The sequence below is a fragment of the Bufo gargarizans genome, chromosome 1, assembly GCF_014858855.1.
Source record: "Bufo gargarizans isolate SCDJY-AF-19 chromosome 1, ASM1485885v1, whole genome shotgun sequence".
Classification (NCBI taxonomy): Eukaryota; Metazoa; Chordata; class Amphibia; order Anura; family Bufonidae; genus Bufo; species Bufo gargarizans.
Window position 1 is genome coordinate 3,764,070 of NC_058080.1, and position 24,649 is coordinate 3,788,718.

The window sequence follows — 24,649 nt, forward strand, 5'->3', positions numbered from 1 at the left end:
AGTGTTTCCCTTCAGCAACAAAAATAGTGCATGTCCTACTTTTTTCACATTTGCAGACAAGGATAGGGATTTATTACATGCCGCATCCGTGGTTTTATTTTATTTATTTTTTTGCTCACGCAAAAAACTGCTGTTGTGTGCATGAGGCCTTGAGTAGAGACAGGTGAGGTGATTTTAGCGGCATCATTTGTAAGTTAAAAGTAAGTGGTTGCCGATAACCAACATCACAATCATTGTAGACTGGGCCTGGAAAAGAGTCAGGGCACCTGAGAAGAGTCCTGGTTATTCATGACTTCCTGCTCTCCCACCCACCTGCTGATGGCTGACCGTCTTCTACCTAGTTTCCTCCTCTTCTCTCTAGCAGAGAACTGCCAATCATCAGCAGGTGGGCGGGAGAGCAGGAGATTATAATAACCATAACTCTTCTCAGGTAGATTTGACTGTTTTTAAAGGATCGGGCTGAAATGATTATGATGCTGGTTCTCAGCAACCACTTTTAGCTCATGGAGTGACTCCGCTGAAATCAGAATTTCTGTCACCATTTTATGCTGCCCGTCAGCATAAAGTTGATGAAAGGTTCCCTTTAAGTACTGAAAATCAATTCTCACTTTCCTAACAAAGAAGTACAGGAGAGAAAAAAAAAAAAAGTGGCAACAGGTCACACAGACAGGGACAGGCAGAAGGTACAAATAGGGAGCCAGGGTCTTGGGAAAGTGAGATAAGAGGCAGGCTGAGAAGCCCACCACTGTATGTTCCACAGACGCTGAAGACAGACTCTTAGCAATGCTCCATAATGTTGCCAAGGAGACTCTTTACACCATGGCTTCTAGTAAAAAGAAATCTCTTTCATTAATAAAGTATATTACAAAAATGTTAACATCCTTGTCCCTACATTATATTAAAATTAAAACATGACTGTCATTTCAGTTTAATGTTAGGCTACTTTCACACTGGTGTTTCTGGGTCCGCTTGCGAGATCCGTTTCAGGGCTCTCACAAGTAAAAATGGCTAATCGCACAGTTTTTATTTATTTTTTCTGTTCCGGTGTTCACCGCAAAGATTTTTTTAAAAATATTTTAATAGTTTGGACTTTTCTGACGTGGCAATATGTAATATATGTTTATTATTTATACATTTTATATGTGAAATTGGGAAAAGGGGGTGATTCATACGTAATATTTTGGTGGGGGGGGGTTTCCTTTTTTTTTTTTTTTTTTTTTTACACTTTTTATTTAATAACCATTTCCCCCTTTAGGGGCCAGAACCTGGGATCCTTCGTCCCTTGTCCTATTCACCCTGATAGAGCTCTATCAGGGTGAATAAGACCTCACACTGTCCCTGCTGCTCTGTGCACACAGCATCAGGGATGTTACCATGGCAGCCAGGGCTTCAGTTGCGTCCTGGCTGCCATGGTAACAGATCGGAGCCCCAGGCTTACACAGCTGGGGCTCTGATCAGAAGCTGCCACTGCACCACCAATGAGGGGGAGGGGAGAGGTCCCTGTGGCCACTGCCACCAATGATTTTAATACTGTGGGGTTGAGAGGGGCCGGCGCACTGTGCCACCAATGATTTTAATGGGATGGGGGGGTTTGAGGGGAAGGGGGGCACACTGCACCACCAATGATAATTACCCCTTAATACAGGAGGCGGGTACTGGCAGACCAGCGGTAATTAACCCCTCAGGTGCCACACCTGAGGGGTTAACTGCCGCTGATCGCAGCTCCCTGTCAGCGGCAGGGTGCCGGCAATGCGATTCTGCTGCCGGCACCCGCCTCCTGTATTATGTGTTAAAGTCTACTTTTCCTGGGTCCAGACTTTAAGTATTAGGCTACACAGAGCGGCGCCCAGAGATGTCCCAGCAATTACTATTAGTCCTGGGCGCCGCTCCGTCCCCCCGCTGTGCCCCATTACTGTCTCCTCTCCTGCTCCATATGCTAATTACTATCGGAGCAATGGGGAGGAGACATCTGCTTCTCTAGTGGGCGTTCCTTCCCCCTGGCTGTAGCGCTGTCCAAGCGCAGCGCAGGGAGAAGGAACGCCCACTAGAGAAGCGGATGTCTCCTCCCCATCACTCAGATAGTAATCAGCATGTGGAGCAGGAGAGGAGACCGTAATGGGGCACAGCGGGAGAACGGAGCAGCGCCCAGGAATAATGGTGAGTGCTGGGACATCGCTGGGCGCCGCTCTGTGTAGGAAAAGTCGGATCATTGGTGGCACAGTGCGCCCACCCCTCCTCCGCCCCTCTCTTCTCATTGGTGGCAGCAGCACAGGGGGGGGGGGCGGACTGCTTCCTTATCCCCCTGCTGCTGAGGGAACATGAGCGCGCCAACAGCAGCGCGCTCATGTTCAGAGATAAAAAAAATGGAAATCCCGGTATCGTATCGATACCGGGACAAAAGTATCGATTGGGTATCAAAATTTCAATACCCTCAACAATCCTAAAGGGGATCATAGATATATACTTCTTTAATCATACCAAGCTACTGTAATCACCATCTGCAACTCCGTAAATGATTTGGTCCCATATACATATCACTAGAATATATGGAACATAAATCTATGACTGTTAAAGGGCATCTGTCGGCAGATTTGTACCTGACACTGGCTGACCTGTTACATGTGCGCTTGGCAGCTGAAGACATCTGTTAGTCCCATGTTCATATGTGTCCGCATTGCTGAGAAAAATGATGTTTTATTATATGCAAATGAGACTCGGAGCAACGGGGGCGTTAACGTTACACCTGAAGGCTCTGCTCTCTGCAACTACCACGCCCTCTGCACTTTAACAGGGCCAGACAGTGAAATTCTCAATGCCTGGCCCCGTCATACAAAGTGCAGAGGGCGCAGCAGTTGCAACGAGAGCGGAGCCTCTAGGTGTAACAACAACGCCCCCGTTGCACCTAGAAACTCACTTTATTAAAACTTCATATGTGTCTGCATTGCTGGGAAAAAGGACCAGCCAGTGTCATAGGTACAAATCTGCTGACAGATGCCACAAAAAGTAAAGATCCACTAAAATACTGACACAAACACTGTCACTTTCCTTTTTTTGATCCTTACATGAATGAACTAAGTAATGACAGAGGATGAGGAGCAGATACTGATACATCGGATGCCTATTACTGACACATGCCTGGAAATTTCTTCTGAATTAAGGGCCAGGTACAGACTTGACTGTTACAGACTTGATTTTATGTGCTGCTCCATTAAACCTGTAAGCAACTGACCACTTATCGTTTCCATAGGAACTGATGAATAATGTATACGACACAAACACCGTTTCCATGGAATCGGGAAATTTCTTAATACCTCTATACATACAGAAGATTAAAATTACCTTGTGTCAATTTATGAAATACAAAGGAATAAAAGATGCATGAAATGTTGATGTGGATGAGGGCGATGTTTTCAGTGGCTACATCTCCCCATAAAGAACTAAAGTTTTCTAAACTGAACAAAAAAACAAAAACAAAAAAAAAAAAGCCTTCATAAAGCTGCACCCCCTACCTCTCCATAAAATGGTTAGCTGTATCCCAAGCTTAATCGCCCCTATAAAGCCATGTAGTTTCTACAGTTTTCATTTTGTTTGTTCTCATTTGCTGACATGTAAGATTTAGGCCTCTTTCACACTTGCGTTGTCCGGATCCAGCGTGTACTCCATTTGCCGGAATTACACGCCGGATCTGGAAAAACGCAAGTGAACTGAAAGCATTTGATGACGGATCAGTCTTCAAAATGCGTTCAGTGTTACTATGGCAGCCAGGACGCTATTAAAGTCCTGGTTGCCATAGTAGTAGTGGGAGCGGTATGCTTAGTCCGTGCGGCTCCCGGGGCGCTCCAGAATGACGTCAGAGCGCCCCATGCGCATGGATGACGTGCCATGCGATCACGTCATACATGCGCCTGGGGGGCCCTGACGTCATTCTGGAGCGCCCCGGGAGCCGCACGGATGGTAAGTATGCTGCTCCCCCGCTCCCCGCTACACTTTACCATGGCTGCCAGGACTTTAGCGTCCCGGCAGCCATGGTAACCATTCAGAAAACGCTAAACGTCGGATCCGGCAATGCCCCGAAACGACGTTTAGCTTAAGGCCGGATCCGGATTAATGCCTTTCAGTGGACATTAATTCCGGATCCGGCCTTGCGGCAAGTGTTCAGGATTTTTGGCCGGAGCAAAAAGCGCAGCATGCTGCGGTATTTTCTCCAGCCAAAAAACGTTCCGGTCCTGAACTGAAGACATCCTGATGCATCCTGAACGGATTTCACACCATTCAGAATGCATTAGGATAAAACTGATCAGGATTCTTCCGGCATAGAGCCCCGACGACGGAACTCTATGCCGGAAGAAAAGAACGCAGGTGTGAAAGAGCCCTAAAAGGGGTTTTCTAGGACTTTTACCTAATCAGATGAGTGAGGGTCTTACTGATGAGCACAATGGCCCCTTCATCGCTATACACTGGACTGTTGTTGTGCCTGGTATTACCTCTCAGTCCTAGTCATGGCTGTAGAGCTGCAGTACCACACACAGCCACTACAAAATGTATGGTGCCGTACCTGGTAAACAATGAAGAGGGCAAGACACTTACTGCAGCTCTGGTGGGCGCCCTCTGACCATGTACTAAACACCCCGATTTTAAATGGCTCTATATAATACTTCTTCCCTACCTAGCGGGTTCTGATTTCTGTGCCCACACTAAGGGTCCATTCACACGTCAGTATTTTTCTATATCCCGAATTTCGGCCCGTTTTTTGCGGATCCGTTGTTCCTGAAAATGTTTCCGTATGTCATCAGTTTTTTGCGGAACCTTTGACTTTGTATTGTACCAGGAACCGATTTTTGCGGATAATAATAGGACAAGTTTTATATTTTATCAGACATGCCGAACGGAACAACGGAAACGGACAGCACACATTGTGCGGTCCAATTTTTTTCAGGACCCATTGAAAATGAATGGGTAACCAACTGGTCCGGATCCGTTCCGCAAAAAACTGAACGGATCCGGAAAGAAACAACGGACGTGTGAATGGACCCCAATAGGGATCAGAGTCTACAGCAGGAACTGCAGCATTCAAGTATCTTTATCATTTATTTACCACATTCCCTTTAATTTATTTTTAAAATACACTTCCATGCCAAAAAGGCCTACCTGTAAAATACAAAGCTTTATAAGTAGCTGGTACCAACAATAAATGTAGTTTGTACCAATCCTCAAGTATATTTGGATTTTTACCTTTCACCCTAATCAAAAGGGTCTTCCAGGCTCCCGATACCTACTTGAATAGGAGCTGCAGTAAGCCGGCCCAGACTCTACACTTTGGAGGGGCCCCGCTCCCCGCAGAGTGCTAGCGTCCGTGCTGGAGACTGCAGAAAAAACAGCTGATCGGTGGGGGTGCCAGGCATAGGACCCTCACCGATCGGATACTGATAGATAGCATCTTGCGCATAGTTCATCAATATCAAGAGCCCCCCCAAAAAAAAAAAAAAAAAATTATTTGTATAAAGTTCCCTAACAGAAGGCCAGACACTGGAGAAACATTACTCAGGGCCAAAACAGAGGCTACAACATAAAACACTCAAAAATATTTTATTCATGATCATTAAGCGATTCTTCCATCTGCTCAATATTTAGAAGCTCTTTTTCCGTTGGCCTTTACAGAAAAAAAATAAAAAAATAAAAGTGAAACCAGCCCCATGGACTTCCTGGCGTATACGTTTGTAAAGAGTAATGGGGCGAATGTAGTTAAAGTGCATACTTTTGACTTGATTAGTCACTGTTTAGGTTCTTTTTTTTTTATTGGACAGAACAGTGTAGCATACCGCTCCTCTTAGAAGGAGTTCTCCCAAGAATATGACCCCTTTCCATATGCCCCCATAAGCTATATTACCAAGGGATAGAGAAGGAATCCTCTATATAAGGAATCATGCACGCGACCAGATCTCTACTTCGGTCTGCAACTTACAGATGCACTAAATACAAATACCTTCTGTGCCTTACACTTTTTTCTATCTCGCATCAATAGAAATGGCTATTCTCATCTGAATAGGACATGCTCTATAATTTGTGGAAGGGGCATATGGATGCGGACAGCACACAAATGACATCCGGACCCACAGAAATGAATGTGTTCCGTGTGCAATCCGCAAAAACTGCACAGTGGACACTGATGCGAAATACGGTCGTGTGCATGAGGCCTAAGAGTGAAGAGCAGTAAAGAGTGATAGGACACTACCCCTGCAGTGAAACGTGGCCGGCAGCAAACTTCCCCAATTAATAAAGCTACAGTAGGGACCACCGGACGCACTGGCCTCTTGTAAACTGTACACGTACGGAAAATCTCACAATGTAACAGTACTTTTAGATCCTCTGCCATGAGCCAAGGTTCGCAAACTACACATTCAGCAGATTTTGAATAAAAGCCATATGCCATTCAGGCATATTAACTATATTCATTGGTGGCGCAGTGGCCACAGTCCCTCCTCCTCCTACTCTGTTCTCATTGGTGGTCAGCAGCAGCCACACACAGTGGGGAGGGAAGGACTCCCTCCTTCTCCACCGTGCCGGCTCAGGAGAACATGGTGCGTGCAGAGAGCTGCGCATGCCATGTTCTACCGCGATATGGCGATATAAACAAACAAATCTCTATCGTTGGCCAAATTTATATTGTTTATATCGCATATCTATATCGCCCACCGCTACATTCCCCCCATGGGACACTGAAAAATGCATATGAAAATGGTCTTGCCCAACCAACGGGCTCAAACTGATCCAGAATTCTGGCGCACGTGTCCAACACACTTTTTGCACTTTGCTTAGCAAGTTGGAGTGGAGTAGCAGGAACAGGGAGTGGCTTATTGGAAGTAGGAGGGGCTTAACTTGTGCCACTGTGTGCCGAAATTGCACAAGCAAAAAAAGGCAAAGCAACAGGTTGTGTAAAGTTAGACAAACGGGTCTAGCCATGCACTAAATTTAGCAAGCCATTGTGATAAACGTCTCGTTTCACTCTGTCTACATGGCTAATATTTAAAACACATACAAGTAACATTTAGCCTTCTCTCTTACAACCCATATTGCAATGCAAAGGGTGAAAAGCAATAAATGTTATTAAACCCCCCAGAAGGGCCTGACGACTGTACCCTCTGCCAGCTAGCACTGATCCTTCAGCAGGGTCCGTAGGCCTCTGACAGGACAGCGCACACATGTATCTGTAGGTTTCCTGTTTTTGGGGAGTAGATCCTCCCGCTCTCTGGTGCTGCCATGGGTGTAGGGGGAGCGCAGTACTGTCCTTTCTCCATGGCTCTGTCTGGGAAACCAGTTCGTTTATGTACCAAGCCCTCCCATCGGTCACCGGTATAAATAGACAATTTGCAGCAAACCTGCCTAATACCAATGCTGTAATTTATAAAAATAAAAAAAATATGATAGAAAAAAACATAAGCCAGACTTAGGCTACTTTCACACTAGCGTTTTTGCTGGATCCGGAAGGGTTCAGCAAAAAAAACTTCCGTTACTGATAATGCAAACATCTGCATCCGTTATGAACGGATCCTGTTGTATTATCTTTAACATACCCAAGACGGATCTTTAACTCCATTGAAAGTCAATGGAGGACGGATCAGTTTTCTATTTTGGCAGAGAAAACGGATCCGTCCCCATTGACTTGCATTGGGGGTAATGCCAGATCCGTTTTGCTCTGCATCCCAGGACGGAAAGCAAAGTACAACATGTTGCGGTTTGCTCTCCGGTATGAAAACGCAACTAAACGGAACGGAATGCATTGTCTTCTGATCTGTGCAGCTTTTTCCCCCCTCTGACAAGGAATGGGGACAAAACTGAAGCGTTTTTTTCTGGTATTCAGCCCCTAGGACAGATCTCAATACCAGAAAGTGTGAAAGTAGCCTAAAGGGTAAAAAACATACCAAACCTCTCCGGAGTCCTGTGGTGAATAACCATATAAAGAGGTCTAGTGGGGAATTCACCAAGCCCTGCAATCCAGAGTTCTGGCTTCGGAAAGTTGCAAAATAAAGCTTGGCGATTTTCTGTGAAAAAACTGCGACATTCTGCTTTTTACACAACTCACTCCAGCAAAAGGGGACATGACTAGCTGATTTAAAGGGGTTATCCAGGAAATACTGATGACATATCACATTGGAAGGGAACTGAATGCCAGCACTTCCACAGATCAGCTGTTATGATAGGCTATGGCGCTCACTGGAACTCTGGTGAGCATGGCAGCCTCCTGGGCGCTTGCCAAGCACTGTACATCGCATAGCGGCAGTGCTTGATATTGCTGCACAGACCCATTGACTTGAATGGGGCTGAGCTGCGACTAGGTCATGTGACTAATGCACGATGTCACTTGGCTTAGGAAGAGGCCACGGAACTCACTGGGCGCTCTGCAACGTCTAACAGCTGATTGGTGGGGGTCCCCAGTGTCAGACCCCCATCCAATATTGATGACCTATCCTGAGGATAGGTCATCAATATTAATTCCCAGATTATCGAACAGACAGAGCCATCCCATAGAAGTGAATGTGGACGCCATACTTGTAATTACACCTTGTCACCACTGCAATTGCTGCAGGTAAACAGAGCAGAGAAGGCAGCACTGCGCTCTCTTCAAACAGCTGATTGGTGGGGGTGCCGGGCGTCAGACCCCCGCAGATCTGAGGATAGCTCATGAATAGTAAAAAGCAGATAACCCCTTTAAGACAGAACAGTTAGGCTGGGGCTACATGGCGACATGCAATGCAAGATGAAAATTGAACAACATGGCATCCGATTGTCAATGGTGTCACAGTGTGAGATGTCACATGCTAAAACTAATGTGCCAGTCACAAAAATGTGGATTTTCTGTCGCAAGTGACAGGCGACTTTGCCATCATAGATCACAACGCAAACCGCACACAACCTGCAACTTGCCCGCAGCTTTGTAGTTCTAAAATAGTCACGTGACAGCAGGTACAAGTCGCCCTAGTCGTGCAGCTTCTCCAAGACCTACCACAGCAGTACACACTTATCAGACATTGCGCAACATTAGATAATCTACAGAAAATGCAAACTCCTGGAAAACGGACTTCAAAAAAGTTCACCTCATGATAAATTCCACCACAAAGAAAATAAAGCTGGCGGAAAACATTACCACAGCAAGCTCCCCTCAACTGTGTATGTACTCATTTATTGTACACACTTCTATAGCGCTGACATATTCGGCAGCACTTTACAGACATCACGCTGTCCCCAGTGGGGCTCACAATCTCAGTTCCCCATACATACTGTCTTTGGAGTGTGGGAGGAATCGGAGAACCCGGAGGAAACGCACACAAACACAGGGAGAACGTACAAACTCCAAGTAGATGTTGTCCTTGATTTTATTCGAGCCTAGGACCCCAGCGCCGCAAGGAACCAGTGCTAACCACTGAGCCGCCGTGCGTTTATTTCAATAGGCACGATGCTGCCAGACAAAGCACCACAAGGGACTGAGGGTGCCTTCTTTCACCCAATTCACAAACACGAGCTACAGTCCAAATAACGCTTTACTACAGTACTAAAAGCTGAGCCATCTCCTTCACCGAAGTCGTGCTTGGTGTCCATTACACAGCCTCACCGATGGAAAAAAGACACAACCAGGTGAAAAAATAAAAATAAAAAAACAGGAAACATCTAGTGAGGTTTTAATATCAGATGTAAGACTCAAAGCACAAACTGAGCATGATAAAAAGACAACCAAAAACTGTACTTTTTTGTGGGACAAGTTGTACTTTTTATTATTTAGTGTGAAATGGGAAAAACAATTCCAAAATTCTCAGAACTGGTCAAAAAAAAAAAAAAAAACGCAATACCACCATAGTTTTATGGGTTTCTTTTTAACTGTTCTCTGTTGAAAACTGTAAGTTATGGATAAATAACTAGCAGTTTGCAATAAACACCCATCTGGACCTTCAATGCAAGCTTATAGCAATTCATTCACGACCTCTAGCAGGATTAATAAAGGAATGACAGAACACGAGTCATAAGAATAGATGCTCTAGAATTTTTACATGGGCCATGGAAGTAGTTGGTAAAACAGGCATTTCAGGGGAGGAGACAGCTAGTCTTTAACCCCTTAGTGACCACTAATACGCCTTTTTACTGATGTAATCAAAGGGAGTTTTAGCTAAACAGCTGGCTTTAATGAATCATTACATGTACAAAAATTACAGCTGTTTGAATGCAAAAAATATATAATTTTTTATATATATAAAAAAATAGAAGTAATTCAAAGAAATTTAACCTCAATATATACCGTACATACCTCATACACAACCAATAAAAATCAAAAACAAACATAAGGCTGGTTTCACAACAGCGAGTGTCAGGCTCCGGACTCGCAGCGCAAGTATGCAGCAGCTCCTGTCCTGACCTTCCAGCACAGCCAGGGTTGCATAGAATTATATTGATTTATGATGCTATGTAACCCTTAGGGTTCTGGACTGTATTGGATAACATTAACAGCATTATGTAAGTGTTATGGAATACATTCCAGAACTGTAAGGCCTCTTTCACATGGGCACTGCAGGAACATGCGCGATACAATGTTTTGCACTCTCGTCAGAAAAATCGGCATGTTTGGTACCCAAATCCGAACTTCTTCACAGAAGTTCGGGCTTGGGATCGGTGTTCTGTAGATTATTTTCCCTTATAACATGGTTATAAGGGAAAATAATAGCATTCTGAATACAGAATGCATAGTACAATAGCACTGGAGGGGTTAAAAAAAATATAATAATTTAACTCCCCTTAATCCACTTGCTAGCGCAGCCCGGCTTCTCTTCTGTGCCGTGTACAGGAAAAGGACCTGTGGTGATGTCACTCCAGTCATCATCACATGGTCCGTCACATGATCCATCACCATGGTAAAAGATTATTTTTTTTAACCCCTCCAGTGCTATTTACTATGCATTCTGTATTCAGAATGCTATTATTTTCCCTTATAAACATGTTATAAGGGAAAATAAAGATCGGGTCCCCATCCCGATAGTCTCCTAGCAACCATGCGTGAAAATCTCACCGCATCCGCACTTGCTTGCCGATGCTTGCGATTTTCAAGCAGCCCCATTCACTTCTAAGGGGCCTGCGTTGCGTGAAAAACGCACAAAATACAGCTTGCTGCGATTTTCACGCAACGCACAAGCGATGCGTGAAAATCACTGCTCATGTGAACAGCCCCATAGAAATGAATGGGTCCTGATTCAGTGTGGGTGCAATGCATTCAACTCACGCATTGCACCGTAAAACTCGCCCATGTGAAAGGGGCCTAAGGGTTACATACCATGATATATCAATATAATGCGTAGACCACGGCAGTGCTGGAAGGTCAGGACGGGAGCTGCTGCATACTCACACTGCAAATCTGGAGCCTGACACTTGCTGGTGTAAAACCAGCATTAGGCCAACTTCACAGAAGCATTTTTAGTCCGGGAAACACGCTCTACCTGATGGCTCTATTTCCCGGACTAAACACTGCTCCTGTATGTGAGCTCAAAGCACCATAATCATTTATGATGCTGTGCATTTCTGCCCTGTAATTATGTGGGTACAGTAGAATCAGGGTCAGGCAGAAACAGCATCAGAATTGATTTTATTTTTTTGCCTGGGGAGCAATCAGGGGAAACAAAATGGCCCCTGTCCTATTAGTTCACACAAAACCTGTCCTGATCACACATGAGTTACTTTACAACACTGAGGTAAAGAGCTGCCTCATCCTCCTCTCTACTTGTCATGCATTATAATCCTGAATACAGATAAGAACTAGCTGAATTTAGTTAATGAGGAGACATGAAGTACAGAGAGGACGGACAAGACAGACTGTGGTAATGGAGACTGCATACAAGTGCGGCTGCTCATTAGCCACACCTCGCCCTCCTCTCATATCTCCTCATCTCCATTCCCACAGAGATTCACCTGTATTCAGGATCATGATTCCTGACAAGCAGAGCAGAGAGGAGGATGAGGCAGCACTATGGCCCATTGTGGTGAAGTAACTTGTCCTCCTATGTGATTAAGGGTCCATTCACACATCAGTGTGTGTTTTGCGGATCCACAAAACACGGACATCTGCGATGTGCGTTCCACATTTTGCAGACCACACATCGCCAGCACTTAATAGAAAATGCCTATTCTTGTCTGCAATTCTGTATTTTGCAATTGCGGACAAGAATAGGACATGTTCTATTTTTTTTCGGTAACGGAATTGCGGACCCGGAAGAGCGGATCCACAATTCCGGATCCGGTCAGCACATCGTGCTGCCCCATAGAAATTAACAGGTCCGCAATTCCGTTCTGCAAAATGCGGAACGAAATTGCGGACGTGTGAATGGACCCTAAGACAGGTTTTTATTTCTCCTACTGATTGCTCCATAGACAAAACAAGCCATTCTAAAGTAATAAAAGGTATTTTATTCTAAAATAATATTTGAGTATTTATTGAAATGAATAGGTCCGCATCCCATCCGCAAAAAAATAAAACAAAACAAAAAACGGACACGGAAACCAACAACGTTCGTGTGCATGTAGCTTTAGGGCGTTTTCTCTATAGAGAAGGTGATTTGAAATTTGAAAACTCTTTAAAAAAAAAATTCATTATTCTTTTTGAAAAGAAACAGATTTATTAAAAAAAAAAAAAAAGGTCAACAATGATGCAAAGAGTAAACAAAAAACACCACAATCAGATTCCACCTTTCAACACTCCTTTTAAAATGAAAGGTGCAATCTGATTGGTTGGTGTGATCAACTAAGCCAGTTCTACTTCACAATATGAGGCCTCCCCCAAAGTTACTTAAAAATACGCAGAAGCCACCCCTCCCGATTGGTGCAGTTTTATCTTATTGGTCCTATTCTGGTTCTCTGCACTTCTGTGTAGGTCAGCATGCCATCACTTTGTAATCCTTTCCTTTAAGGAAGCTTATTTTTTATTTTTTTTTGTTCTTCCCTTATATTTCTGACACCATTTCCTCTGTAGGTTTACACTTCTTAACTGTATCTTCCGGTCCTTTAATAACCCCCCTCAAAATAAATATGGGCTTTAGTCAGAAATTACCTTGCAGTAACACGTTAACCACTCCATTGTTCCATTTCAGAAACTGCAAAAAGTAAATCAATAGGGCTGGCGGGTATCAGTTAGCATCCGGCAGTGCCGGATCCATCTCCACAGGTTGCCGCTCCTGACATTTCTGTTGTAATAGCTTCCTGCATTCACAAAGTAATAAAAATTCTGGAGCATCTATTCTTATGGCTCTATGTTGTGCCATCCCTTTATTATTTCTACTAGAAGGCATGAATTAATTGCTAGCAGTCTGCAGTAAGGGTACAGAGAGGTGGTAACAAGTTGAGGGGGGGGGGGGCACGGGTGTACCTGCAGTCTGACAATGGCAGCACTGACTGTATAGAGCGAGTCGGTGCAGGTACGCACCCCCTACTGGTTACCTCCCCTCTGTACCCTTACTGCAGACTGCTAGCAATTCATTCATAACTTCTAGTAGAAATAATAAAGGAATTGCACAATAGAGCCGTAGAATAGATGCTATAGAATCATTATTACATGGGAAATGCATGAAGCTAATAAAACAGGCATGTTAGGAGAGGTGACAGGTCCTCTTTAAAATTGGAAAAACCCTACCAAAAATATCACTTTTATTGTAGATTTTTAATGTGTGTCTGCAGTAAATCTTGTTGGCACACAACTCAAAAAGGACACTATTGCATTTTAATCCCATAGCGATAGCAGTCATACCTTTTTAATTTAAAAAAAAAAATATTTTGCAAGATTAGTTGTTTTTTTTCGTTTTTTTTTTTTTAGGAACCATTTTTGGGATATATAGTGTATTAAATAACTTTTTATTTTTAGGGGGAAAGTAAAAAAAAACTGCAATTTTTACATTATTTTGTGGAATTTTTTTATGGTGTTCACTGTGTGGTAGAAGTAATTATGTGGTTCGTTACATTGATTCAAATTTCACATTTCTGTATATATTTTTTTTTTTTTTACTATTTTTCTTTTCCTACTGCAGCCTGTCAGCTCTGCAACTGCTCCGTCCTCCAGACAGGGAGGGGTTGCTTTATCTGCCCAGATCTCTGGTTTGCTACCAGCTAGAGATATGGGCTTTGTATTATTTCACAGCAATATCTTCAGTACAGGGGAAGATGTCACTGTTAGAAATCAGGATGCTGTAAATGCATCTGAAAGTGAAAGTAAAATCAGGTTTTACCCGCAATTATTCCCCACTTCTAACAATAATATCTCCTGTTTAGCTTGGACTTTAGCTGTCATTTCTGATATCAGCAGCTAAAGCAGCCCTCCCCCCTCCACTTTCTCCCTAAGCTCAGCTGGGGCAGAACAGTAAAGTGGTTAAAACCATTTATTTTCAAACGTTTTCGGGGGCGCCACCTTGATTAAACCATTTTAGTACCAAATATCTGCCTTAACCAGCCCTCCACAGGGGACACAGCTGACATAGGGACTAAACTAAGGCTACTTTCACACTTGCGGCAGAGTGATCCGGCAAGCAGTTCCGTTGCCAGAACTGCCTGGATCTGGCAAAACGTATGCCAACTGATGGCATTTGTAAGACTGATCAGGATTCTGATCAGTCATAAAAATGCATTGAAATGCCAGATCCGTCTTTCCGGTGTCATCCAGCATTTATTTTTTTCACCTTTTTTTGGTCTGCGAGAAGGACGGATCCGGCATTTTGAATACCGGATCCAGCACTAATACATTCCTATGGAAAAAAAAATGCAGGATCTGGCATTCAAGCAAGTCTTCAGTTTTTTTGGCCAGAGAGAAAACAGTAGCATGCTGCGGTTTCATATTTTGCCTGATCAGTCAAAATGACTGAACAGATTGCTCTCCATTCAGAATTCATGGGGATACACCCAATCAGTTTTCCGGCATTGAGCCTTTTTGACGGAACTCAGTGCCAGAAAAGAAAAACGCTAGTTTGAAAGTACCAAGATGAGCGCAAAATAAAGATACCCATTTGGCTACTTCGGTTTTCAATTTGCTCTTATTTTTATTTTTTCACATGAAGATAGGTTTTTGGCTTGGTATTAGGCTTTCTTAAAAAGTCATCTAGTCGGCAAATGTGCAAAAGATATGGTAAAGTGAACCTCATCAGAGCATGTGTGTCATTTTCTGCATCAAGGTGCTTCCTTTTTTCCATCCATTTATAGAACAGGAAGCTACACAATTCTCTAATATACGGTCCAGTGAAAAATGCTGCTTCCTTCTGTGAGTTCGATGGTACGGCCTATGGAAGGATCCCATGTTATGTGCTAACTGAACAAATATACCACCCTCCTAACTGGTATTAAAAAAAAAAAAAAAAAAGTGTTTGGACAAATTATTAGAAAAACATGCATCATGATAAAAAAAACAAAAAAAAAAAAACATTACAACCCCTTACAATAAATACAAACCAAATCTATATCCACACGTACTGTATATTTATACCCAAACATAACTTAGAGTATATCCAACACATGTATAGGACTGGAGTTCAAACCGTATAATACAGGCGTTAAACCCAATCACTTGTCTCCATCTGCTCTCCCACTTATCCGTTTTCTAACCCTTTACTCCTCCATCCTGGTCTCAGACATGGGAAACATTCCAAAAGCCATAACTTTTTTTCTGAGCAGATAGCCATATGAGGACTTATTTTTTGCAGGATGAGTGGTATTTTTTTAAATTTTAAAACAGCACCATTTAATCCCTAACGCTGGGTTCACACCTGAGCGTTTTACAGCGCGTTCCTACGCGCTGTAAAACGCTCAACACAGAGAAACCAATGATTCCCTATGGGAATGGTTCACACCTGGGCGTTTTACAGCGCGTACGATCGCGCTGTAAAACGCCCGACGCTCAAACAAGTACAGGAGCTTTTTTTGGCGCGTTTGACGCGCGTTTGGGCCATAGACTCTTTGGACAACACTGCTGTCAATCACCCAAACGCGCGTTCACTATTTAAAAAAAACGCGCATAAAAACGCGCGACAAAAACGCGCATAGAAACGCGCGTTTGAGAAACGCCTAGGTGTGAACCCAGCGTTACCCTAACGCTGGGTTCACACCTGAGCGTTTTACAGCGCGTTCCTACGCGCTGTAAAACGCACAACAGGCAAGAACCAATGATTCCCTATGGGAAGGGTTCACACCTGGGCGTTTTACAGCGCGTACGATCGCGCTGTAAAACGCCCGACGCTCAAACAAGTACAGGAGATTTTTTTGGCGCGTTTGGGCCATAGACTCTTTGGACAACACTGCTGTCAATCACCCAAACGCGCGTCAAACGCGCGTTCACTATTAAAAAAAAACGCGCATAAAACGCGCGACAAAAACGCGCATAGAAACGCGCGTTTGAGAAATGCCTAGGTGTGAACCCAGCGTAAGTTCACACTTGAGCGTTTTACAGCGCGTTCCTACGCGCTGTAAAACGCGCAACACATGAAAACCAATGCTTCCCTATGGGGCTGGTTCACATTTTCGCGTTTTACAGCGCGTTTGAACGCGCTGTAAAACGCCCGACGCTCAAACAAGTACAGGAGCTTTTTTTGGCGCGTTTGACGCGCGTTTGGGCCATAGACTCTTTGGACAACACTGCTGTCAATCACCCAAACGCGCGTCAAACGCGCGTTTACTATTACAAAAAACGTGCATAAAAACGCGCTACAAAATCACGCATAAAAACGCGCGTTTGCAAAACGCTTAGGTGTGAAACCAGGGTTAAGGACACGGCCATATTTCACCTTACTGACCAGGCCATTTTTTGCAAATCTGACCAATGTCACTTTATGTGTGAATATATTTAAAACGCTTTTAATTATCCAGGCCATTCTGAGATGTTTTTTCGTCACATGTTGTACTTCACAACACTGGTAAAAGGGAATTAAAAAAAAATTATTTTTTGTTTATAAAAATATATATATATATATATATATATATATATATATATATATATATATATATATATATATATATATATTCAAAATTTACCAAATTTCCAAGTTTCTAGTTCTCTACTTCTATAATACCTCCAAAAATAGTTATTACTTTACATTCGCCATATGTTTGGACCATTTTGGGAATGACATTTTTTGGGGAAGTTACAAGGCTTAGAAGTTTAGAAGCAAATCTTGAAATTTTCAAAAACCCACTTTAAGGACTAGTTCAGTCCTGAAGTCACTTTGTGAGGCTTGCATAATAGAAACCACCCAAAAATGACCCAATTCTAGAAACTACACCCCTCAAGATATTCAAAAGTGATTTTACAAATGTCATTAACCGTTTAGGTGTTCCACAAGAGTTAATGGCAACGGAGATAACATTTCAGAATTTCGATTGTTTGGGGAATTTTAATTCATTTTTCCAGTAACAACGCAAGGGTTAACAGCCAAACAAAACTATTTATTGCCCATATTCTGTAGTTTGCAGATTCTGTAGTTTGCGGGCACACAGTAGGGCGTAGAGGGAAAGGTGCGCCGTGTGGTTTTTGGAAGGCAGATTTTGCTGGACTGGTTTATTTACACCATGTCCCATTTAAAGCCCCCCTGATGCACCCCTAGAGTAAAACTCCATAAAAGTGACCCCATTTTGGAAACTACGGGGTAAGGTGGCAGTTTTGTTGGGACAATTTTTAGGGTACATATGATTTTTGGTTGCTCAATATTACATTTTTGTGAGGAAAGGTTACCAAAAATAGAAATTCTGAAAATTCATCTCCATTTGCCATAAACTGTGAGGAACACCAGTTTTGAATACCTTGAGGGGTATAGTTTCTTAGATAGGGTCACTTTTATGGAGTTTCTACTCTAGGGGGGCATCAGGGGTTCTTCTAATGGGACATGGTGCCAAAAAAAAGGGCCATCAAAATCTGCCTTTCAGAAACCATACGGCGTTCCTTTCCTTCTGCACCCTGCCGTTTGGTCATAACAGCAGTTTACGACCACATATGGGGTGTTTCAGTAAACTGCAGAATCAGGGTAATAAATATTAAGTTTTGTTTGGATGTAAACCCTTGCTTTGTTACTGGAAATAACGGATTCAAATGGAAAACTTGCCAGAAAATAGCTGTTTTGGCACAGTTTTTTTTTTTTTTTTTTTTTACAGTGTTCATCTGAGGGGTTAGGTCATGGGGTATTTTTATAGAGCAGATTCAACTTTTGTAAATTTTTTTCGGTTTTACACTATTATCCTTTTTGAAAGAAAGAAAAAAAAGAAAAAAGAAAAACATTTTAGTATCTCTATAGTTTAAGAGTCAGTTTTTTTTAAGTTTTTTTTAGTAAAATAGGGCTGGAGGTAGGGTTGGGCGATATACCGGTATCACGATATACCGCGGTATTAAAAAAACGGCGATATGGCGATATCGCCGTTTCCTAAATACCGCGGTATTTTGTGACGTCATAGAAGCGGTCATGTGCGCTGACCGCTTCTAAATCTGCGTCCGCCCGCCCCAGCATGAACCGTACAGCACATTTACAATTCAGCCAGCGTGAGGGAGGGAAGGAATTCTGTGACTCGCATTCCGGGCACCCGACCTCAGAGGACGCTGTGATCCGCGCAATTAACCCCTCAGGTGATCACAGCGTCCTCTCAGAGGTCGGGTGCCGGGAATGTTCTTAAGTCTCTGCATTGGTGGCAGTGGGCAGTTCTGATCGTAGTCCCAGCAGTGTAATGCTGGGGCTCCGATCGGTTACCATGGCAGCCAGGAAGCTACTGAAGCCCTGGCTGCCATGGTATGTCAGTGAGCAGCATTATACTCACGTGCGCCATGGCCGCTGGGCGCTCCTTCTCATAGGTCTGTGCGGTGCATTGCTAATGGTATAAGCATTAGCAATGCACCGCACAGACCTATGAGAAGAAGGAGCGCCCAGCGGCCACGGCCCACGTGAGTATAATGCTGCTCACTAACATACCATGGCAGCCAGGGCTTCAGTAGCTTCCTGGCTGCCATGGTAACCGATCGGAGCCCCAGCATTACACTGATGGGACTACGATCAGAACTGCTGCTGCCACCAATGATGGGGGACGACCCTGTGGCCTCCAATGATTAATACTGGGGAGGGAGGAGCCCACTGGCACCAATAATGGGGGGACGACCCTGTGGCCTCCAATGATTAATACTGGGGAGGGAGGGGGGCCCCACTGCCACCAATGATGGGAGGGGGAGGGGGACCCTGTGGCTGCCTAGCTGCCCCCATACAGTATAACGTCTCCTTGTGGCTGCCCCCATACAGTATAACGTCTCCTTGTGGCTGCCCCCATACAGTATAACGTCTCCTTGTGGCTGCCCCCATACAGTATAACGTCTCCTTGTGGCTGCCCCCATACAGTATAACGTCTCCTTGTGGCTGCCCCCATACAGTATAACGTCTCCTTGTGGCTGCCCCCATACAGTATAACGTCTCCTTGTGGCCCCAAGTGTTTTTTTCTTCTAAATGGGCATTTATCGCGATATACATCGTTATCACGATAAATTTCTTAATATCGTTATCGTGGGAATATTTTGGATATCGTCCAACCCTAGCTGGAGGGGTTAAAAAAAGAAAATAAAAAATAATTTAACTCACCTAATCCAATTGTTTGCGGAGCCCGGCTTCTCTTCTGCCTTCATCTGTGAGGAAAAGGACCTGTGGTGACGTCACTGCGCTCATCACATGATCCATTACCATAGTGTCACCCAGCAGACACCCAGTTCCGATCACCGCTGGTTGCGGCGATCAGAAATACACATGACGTACCGGTACGTCATGTGTCCCCAACAGGTTAAAAGGCATCCATCAGCAGATTTGTGCCTATGAAACTGGCTAACCTGTTACATGTGCACTTGAAGAAGTCTGTGTTAGGCCTCATGCACATGGCCGTTTTGGTCTGCATCCGAGCCGCAGTTTTGGCGGATCGGATGCAGACCCATTCACTTCAATAGGGCGGCAAATTGCGGAACGCACACGGACGCTATCCACGTTTTGCAAATCTGCAATTGGACCGCAAAACACACAACGGTCGTGTGCATGCAGCCTAAAGCCTCATGCACACGTCCGTGGAACACAGACCGTGTGATACCGGCCTAGATTTTTTTCTGAGTGCAGGAGCGCACGGCGTCATATCAACCAATGACGCCGTGCGCTCCTGCACTCAGAAGAAATCCAGGCCGGTATCACACGGTCCGTGTTCCACGGACGTGTGCATGAGGCTTAAGTCTAATTTTTATATGTGGGGGTTAATATAAACTGAATGGGTCCGGATTCAGTGCGGGCACAATGCGTTTGCATCAAGCATTGCACCCAAAAGGAATACTCTCTTGTGTGAAAGGGGCCTAAGATGTTTGCTGATGTGCAACAAATAAATGGTTGCTCAAAACCGTATTTTTCGACCATCATTTTAAAGATAGAGCTGGGTTGTGCATCTATAGGGACATTTCTAATCCCAATGCAGGTGAGCCTGGGCAACCTTCTAATAGATCTAATGAGCATAGAGTCTCGCTCAGCTGTGCAGACCTTTCTATACGAGACAGTGCTCCCCCTGTTACACCGGCATTGGAAGCGGAACTGCACCCTCGTGCCTGGTGAGCCTCAAACTCCGCTCACTGTTACAGGCACTTTTGAATACAGTGGGGGAATCGCCGTTCACAAACATAAATAGACAGAAGGTTCCTTAAATATACACCCTCCACATGCCCCATGTCCTACCCTCCTAATGCATATTAATTGCTTTGGCTCGACGTGTTTCTACTACAGGATCACACCCGCGTTTCCTCAGGAGCACTTTAAGCTAAAGATGCTCATCATCAAAATAACAAAAAGTAGCTTGAACGCTGCACGCCTCCGATGGCGTGCGTGCAGCTAGAGCCTATGGCCCTATGTCAGCCGTGACGCAACCGCCTCATGCCACCCCCTGGGCCTGGCCTCTATGGCAGTCATCCTATCGTAGTGGAGGCGCGTCTGCCCTCCTCCCACACCGCCGCCTCTTCTATAGCAACATATACCCTGCGTTGTGCGTTTACATAGTGATCAAAGGCGGTTTTAATTATTGTCATATCCTGGGCAACACAGTTTCTTATTCAGCCTCCTCGGGAAGTGAAATCAGTACAGCAAGCCCTTTTTCAAAAAAGAAAGATCCCGCTTCTCTTACTTAATAAGACACTCCTATGAAGTGTCACAATATAAAAGGTATTTAAAATAGTGAGAGATCATATTCAATAAGGATCATCAAGAGGGGCCTGTTTTTACACACATGATGATCCATAGAAAGCAGGTATAGGAGATGTAATCATTAAGTCCTAGGGGCTTGACAGATTGGAGCGTGAACATCCACTGCGCTCCTCTACGTATCAGCAGATTATCAATGTCCCGTCCTATTGGGGACATCCGTACATGTTCTATATCCCGAAATCTTATGGATCCCTTTATGCCCGCATGATTTTTAAGGACATATTGCGCCAGTAATATTCGTATGTGCCCGCATTGCTAAGAAAAATGTGCTTTTAATATACCGTATGCAAAGGACCCTCTTTTAGGAGCAACAGGGGCGTTACCGTTACACCTAGAAGCTCTGCTGACGCCCTACCCCCTCTCCTCTTTGATTGACCAGGCAGTGTAAACATGTCTGCCCCTGTCAAAGTGGAGAGGGTGCAGGAGTTGCAGAGAGCCGGGCCTCCAGGTATAACAGCAAGGCCCCCCCATCGCTCCTAGAGGCTCATTTGCATCTTCCGCACACTGGAAAAAAATCTATGGCAGCTCAGGGCTGAAATGTTTTTGGCGTAACGATTAATGAGCTGGGGTTGATGGCCTCTCCCACGTTCCACCCTTGCCATGCCCCTTTTTTGTAAAATTGGCAAGGGCGGTGTAAAATGCCAATTGCAACTCAAAGTTGCAAATTCCATGGATTTGAAAATTTTCCATGCCAAAAACAGGTGTAGAGGAAATAATGATTTTTTTTTTTAAATGGCTGTATTTTTAACACAAGATTGCGCTGCAGAATATAAAATGTTCTACTTTTTGCAATGAAATTAACAGGTCTTAGCAAAAATGCAACCAAACGCATTGCACTTTTCACTCTGATGTGAGGTCTGCTTCCAGAATGCTGGTGGCTTCACTAGCTCTCATGTATCAGCACAGCTTCAATCCTGATCTGCCTCCATGAAGGTTTGGATGCTTAAAGGGATTTTCCGAGATTTTAATACTGATGACCTATCCTCTGGATCTGATCAGTGGGGGTCTGACACCCGGGACCCCCGCTGATCAGCTGTTTGAGAAGGCACTGGAGCTCCTGTGAGCACCATGGCCTTCTTGCAGATTTTCTGAGGCCAGTGAAAACATGGTAATCATTCACATGGCCTAGGTGCAGCTCAGCTCCATAGAAGTGAATGGGGCCGAGTGGGATACCAAGCACTGCTGCTATACAATGTACGGTGCTGTGCTTAGTGAGCAGGGAGAAGGAGTGCCGCTGCTTTCTCAACCAGCAGGGGTCCCTGGTGTCAGACCCCCACCAATCAGATACTGAGGACCTATCCTATACAGGTCCTTTTAAAAAAATTAGCATATTGTGATAAAGTTCATTATTTTCTGTAATGTACTGATAAACATTAGACTTTCATATATTTTAGATTCATTACACACCAACTGAAGTAGTTCAAGCCTTTTATTGTTTTAATATTGATGATTTTGGCATACAGCTCATGAAAACCCAAATCTCCTATCTCAAAAAATTAGCATATTTCATCCGACCAATAAAAGAAAAGTGTTTTTAATACAAAAAAAGTCAACCTTCAAATAATTATGTTCAGTTATGCACTCAATACTTGGTCGGGAATCCTTTTGCAGAAATGACTGCTTCAATGCGGCGTGGCATGGAGGCAATCAGCCTGTGGCACTGCTGAGGTGTTATGGAGGCCCAGGATGCTTCGATAGCGGCCTTAAGCTCATCCAGAGTGTTGGGTCTTGCGTCTCTCAACTTTCTCTTCCCAATATCCCACAGATTCTCTATGGGGTTCAGGTCAGGAGAGTTGGCAGGCCAATTGAGCACAGTAATACCATGGTCAGTAAACCATTTACCAGTGGTTTTGGCACTGTGAGCAGGTGCCAGGTCGTGCTAAAAAATGAAATCTTCATCTCCATAAAGCTTTTCAGCAGATGGAAGCATGAAGTGCTCCAAAATCTCCTGATAGCTAGCTGCATTGACCCTGCCCTTGATAAAACACAGTGGACCAACACCAGCAGCTGACATGACACCCCAGACCATCACTGACTGTGGGGACTTGACACTGGACTTCAGGCATTTTGGCATTTCCCTCTCCCCAGTCTTCCTCCAGACTCTGGCACCTTGATTTCCGAATGACATGCAACAGTCCAGTGCTGCTTCTCTGTAGCCCAGGTCAGGCGCTTCTGCCGCTGTTTCTGGTTCAAAAGTGGCTTGACCTAGGGAATGCGGCACCTGTAGCCCATTTCCTGCACACGCCTGTACACGGTGGCTCTGGATGTTTCTACTCCAGACTCAGTCCACTGTTTCCGCAGGTCCCCCAAGGTCTGGAATCGGTCCTTCTCCACAATCTTCCTCAGGGTCCGGTCACCTCTTCTCGTTGTGCAGCGTTTTCTGCCACACTTTTTCCTTCCCACAGACTTCCCACTGAGGTGCCTTGATACAGCACTCTGGGAACAGCCTATTCGTTCAGAAATTTCTTTCTGTGTCTTACCCTCTTGCTTGAGGGTGTCAATGATGGCCTTCTGGACAGCAGTCAGGTCGGCAGTCTTACCCATGATTGCGGTTTTGAGTAATGAACCAGGCTGGGAGTTTTTAAAAGCCTCAGGAATCTTTTGCAGGTGTTTAGAGTTAATAAGTTGATTCAGATGATTAGGTTAATAGCTCGTTTAGAGAACCTTTTCATGATATGCTAATTTTTTGAGATAGGAATTTTGGGTTTTCATGAGCTGTATGCCAAAATCATCAATATTAAAACAATAAAAGGCTTGAACTACTTCAGTTGGTGTGTAATGAATCTAAAATATATGAAAGTCTAATGTTTATCAGTACATTACAGAAAATAATGAACTTTATCACAATATGCTAATTTTTTGAAAAGGACCTGTATATAAATTGAGCGTTTTTTTATTTTTTTTTCGTTATGGCATTCACCGCACAAATTTAAATTTTAATTTTAATAGCTCAGACATTTTCGGACGTGGCGATACCTAATAGGTTTATTTTTTTATTGTTTATATATTTTTGTATGTAAAATTGATTTAAACTTAATATTTTGGCTTTTTTTTTTTTACTTTTTATTTATTAAACGGGTTCTCCAGGAGTAAAATGTCCCATCATGTGCCGGGCACCTCACAGGAATATATGTGCAGGGAGAAGCAGCAGCGGCGGTGCGGGGACCAGGAGCGGCGCGGAGACTGGAGTAAGGATATTCCATGTGGGGTGCCCGGCACATGAGGGGACATTTTATACTCTTGGAGAACCCCTTTAACCATTAGCCCCCTTAGCAGGCTAGAATCTGTTTATCCTTTGTCCCACTTACCCTAATAGAGATCTATTACTGCGAATAGGATTCTGACATGCTCCTTGCTAAGCTTGGTCTTGTGCACAGCGCAGCAGGGAGCTTACCACGGCAGTC

General features: G+C 44.1%; 1 protein-coding gene across 3 annotated transcripts in view; it reads right to left on the reverse strand.

Annotated features, from left to right (window-relative positions):
- LCORL (ligand dependent nuclear receptor corepressor like) overlaps window positions 1-24,649 on the reverse strand; it is a 103,993-nt gene that overhangs the window by 66,645 nt on the left and 12,699 nt on the right. The gene's annotated exons all lie outside the window — the stretch shown is intronic.